Source organism: Cyprinodon variegatus, unplaced genomic scaffold (assembly GCF_000732505.1).
Source record: "Cyprinodon variegatus isolate N-32 unplaced genomic scaffold, C_variegatus-1.0 Scaffold2086, whole genome shotgun sequence".
In the NCBI taxonomy this organism is placed as follows: Eukaryota; Metazoa; Chordata; class Actinopteri; order Cyprinodontiformes; family Cyprinodontidae; genus Cyprinodon; species Cyprinodon variegatus.
In genome coordinates this window covers 35,700-40,079 of record NW_015152539.1, presented here as the reverse complement: position 1 = coordinate 40,079, position 4,380 = coordinate 35,700, and positions in this window count along the sequence as shown.

Sequence of the window (4,380 nt, the reverse complement as noted above, 5' to 3'; positions counted from 1 at the left end):
TGGTGCGATCTCATTGATGGGTTTTGACCAGATTTTGACCAAAGAGGAACTCAAAAAAAACAAAACAATTTAAATACACAACCAGCATATCTGGAATCAGTGACAGAGAGCGACTGGGACCAGAAGTTTATTAATTTCTCCCCATTGATTTCCATTCAAAATGTTTTCGGTCCCTCTAGGGAAGGGGCGTGCATACCGCCACCTACTGTTCATGAGTGTGTAGCAACATTGTTTTACATCTATTAAATTCTATTTATTATTTCTTAACACCAAGTCCCCGATGTTCGTAGGGGTACATTTTCCCATGAGACTGGGATGGTTTTTTTATAGAAAGGAAAAAAATGACATGAAATCAAAGCAAACAGTGAAAATATAACTGCATGTTTGTAGCTACGGTTATAACACAGGCAGCTAGTTTATCAGGACACATGTAAAGCCACAAAGTTATGGAAACACCAAAAGTTCACAGGTGAAAAAAAAATCCAGACTTTCCAAAAGTTACATATTTATAAACAGAAAATCTGAATAATTTATAAAAATGTATCGCCCAGCCCTAATTTCATGATATATTTTGGCCCTCCATATACCTCAGGAATTGTGAAACCATCTTGTGACCTTTCATTTAGTGCCTGGTGACCCCCCCCTGGGGACCCTCACTTTGGGAATTCAGGACAGCACAGAGAACAAGAACCATTTATCCACTCAGAAAGAAGCAGGCCAGGATTCAAACCTGACACCTTCAGGTTTTATTGTAGCATGGCTGCACTGGAAAAAATGCTTGTCTGGATCTTAATTTAATTTATTTGTTATCATAATGCAGAAATATAAAACAAAACTAAAAAAACTTTGGAGAAGAATGTTTTGAAAAGTATTATATTAAAAAAACAGATAAGCAAGTCGAGAGGAAAAATGTATTTATCATACTTTAGCAAACATTATTTGAATTTTTGCTGAATCAGGTTTGATAAAATCCGGACCATCTAAAACCTGCCGGTACTGGAGGACTGACTTCAGACACCCCTGGTTATACAACTACATCTCCCTTGATCTGAGTTGCTAAGTAAGACAATTTTGCATTGGAGTTCAATGATTTACCTTTAAAATAAGAAAAACAACCGCTCATTTGTGGTATGCAGAGAAGAGATTGACTGGCACAGGTTTTTTAAGGCCGATCCCTGAAATCCTACATTGCTTTATCTTCCTCTATTTACATGAAAAAAATTACACAAAATCATAACAATTGTTACACAAGTCTCAATTTAAACACTCCATTAAATTGAAACGCTGTTTTTTTTTTTTACATTGGGCCCTTGATTTTACGTTATTACTCTATTCTATTATTCTATTACTATTCATGTTCTACTCACCCATATGAGTTTCGTGTCATTTGGAGCTGTTCTGATGACGTCATACACACTACGCTTTTTAAAAAAAAGATATAAATATAAAAAAATATAACTGCGGATGTCTGGGGGACAGTGATTCGCATACATGTTATGAATGCTGGCGTACCATAAATGATAAATTATGAACAGTTTAGTTTGTGTCTTCAAGTAACCTAACGGAATATCTTCAGAACAGCTCCAAATGACACAAAAACGGCGTTTCCATTTAACAAATCAACCAAAACATTACCAATGGATTAGGGGTCAATATTGACATGGGTGCTGCGATATAATGCATGTGACAATAATTGGGTCATGATACGATATTTTCACGATACTGCTATATCATTGTATATGTCAATATATTTTTTTTAGCTATCAAAATTGAATGTATAGATAAACAATAAAGTGCTGTAAATGTTCATCAGAACATATTGATCATTTAGTTATATTTGGTTTCCATGTTGTTTTGGGTTTGAGTTGGTCCTCGTGTTTCACTACGACTGCCTCTGCTTTAGATGTGGTTCTGCGACGCACAGCAAAAGGGCTCTACAGCGCCATCTGCCAGAGTGGATGTGCAGAGGTAGCCCATTTTCCCTCATTGTTTTAGGTAAAAATGTTTTTTTTTGTTTTTTTTTTTGAACTAATGTTAAAACTGAAAGATTGATAATAAATCGGGCAGCCGAAAATAACGATATATCAGCAAATAATTTTTTTCCAAAACCCCTACATTGATAGACATTGAAGGGAGTAAAAATACATGCGCTTTGTGGGAACTCAAGGCATGGCTACTGAACAATAAATGCAATTTTTTTGAGTAATGCAAGAAAAAAAATCAAATATCAGCCGGCCGATTTATCCGTCACTAATTTAGAATGTCGAACAATAAAACGTTACAACTAAAGGTCTCCATCAAAATCTGTTAAAGGAGTCATAACGTGGTATTTTATATCGGGAATTGTCTTTAAATTCATGTTTAATCACTTGTAGTTTCAAATAGAAGGGTACAAATAGAAATGAGCAACATTATTGGTTAGCAAGGGTTAGTTTACTATCATATCCTCTTCAGATATGATGGTAAATAGTTTACCATGATATCCTCTTTCATCTTAGGTAAAACTTTACACAAACAGTGAAACATACCAGCTGTCTGCAGGTGAGTCCCGGGCCACTTCTCAATGCACAAGATTACGTTTTAAGAATTTCATTCTTTTTCAAATTGCATTTCACAGATAGAATTCTCTTCACAAACCCCAACTTCACAAAACCCAACACAAACACTCGTTCATGACCAATAAAAATGTTGCTTCTCTTGTCCATGCAGATCAACAGAAAGGCATTATTTGCTCCTCACTTCAGAGTAAAGCTCGCCCCCAAAAATAAAGAAAATCACATCTGTAAAATTTCCTTCATCCACTCTCCATCTCTCTCAGACATTGACATCAAAATGTTGGCAATGAAACTCTAATTGAAGAATTCAGACCCAAACATCCACATTTAGTGTAATAACAAAGCCAAGGAGCTGTCATGGAGTAAAATGAATGCAAGTCTTACTGTTGGAGGAGTTTTGATGAACTTTCTCTCCAGTTTCTGTTCCAGATGTTATTTCAATAGTAGCTGGATCCGTTTCTGTTCCGTTTTTGATGAAGCAACATCAAATTAATCCAGTGAACCCTGGATGCCAACATGTTTAGTGACTATCAGCTTGTCATGAGCCAATAAAAATGTCATTTATAATTGTGGAGTTGCATCATATATAATAATGTGAAATCAATGCAGTAATTTCGTAAAAAACTAAGTTTGGATAACAGCCGACCGATTACGCAAGACTCCTACGTCAGTCTGGAGCACTCGTAGAATTTGCCTGAGAGAAGAATAGAAATAAAGAAAATGCAACATTTTCTCCTAAATCAGAAATATGTTTGTATAAACATTCCTGCATGAGGCCCAAAGAGTTGATGGAATCACCTGGATTTCCTTGGATAGAAACTTCTGACTGTATGATCTGGTTGAATTCTGTCTGTAAATTACCTTAGGTGTATCTTAGTACCTCATGTGTTGTAAATTAGCGTTATATTAATAAACTGGATTGTTTTAAATTAAATTAATTTGGAATAAACTCCCAGAAAACATTGAAATTGCGGAAACACTGCTGCTAAAAAAATATTGATTGCAAACCTAGTAGTTTAGAGCAAACTTTGACTGAACTACCTAAACCCTGGTGGTTTAAGTTTTTGGTCTAAATTTCTTAAATTTTTTATCTGTAATTTCATCTTCTTTAATTTAACTGAATCTTTATGATTATTTGTCTTTATGCCACTGAAACTTAGTTTGGTTCTGTACAGTACAACTCTTTGAATTGTCATGCTCCTGAAATCTGTTCTAGAAAGAAACTAGTTTTATTTTACATTAGAGCAGAAGTCGGATCCAGTTCTTTTATTTTTAACCTCTTCTAACCTGTTTATCGTGTGCAGATCTAACAAAATGCCCTAATATTTCTTAACACCAAGTCCCCGATGTTCTTAATGACAATACCTGGTTTCTGCAGACTGCAGACGGCCTCGGATATAGCTGGTTATAAATCTTTTACAGGGCAGATTAGGGCAGTCCAGGACTGGAATATTTTCCATGTTCGTGTTTCAGGGAATTTGTCCATTAAAAGCTGTGACCATTGCTCTGCCTTCCCTATTATTTCCAGCTGATTAAGCAAGCGGTTGCATCTGGAGGAAGGAGAAGTGAAGGGCAGTGTGCAGCAGAGCGTGGTCACAGGGAGCAGACATCCAACATGGCAAACATTTATTCAGATAGTCGCTACTTTACTCACATGATTAGCTGTAATCGGGACCTTATATTTAATTTTTTTAACTCCCATGCACACCAGTGAAACCTTTAGAATTTGTTTGCTAAAGTTCTACTTCAAAAACTTTAAACCACCTTTTTCTACTTGTGTAACCTGAACTTGCTCTGAACTTTTTTCCTCCCTCTGTGTCACCAG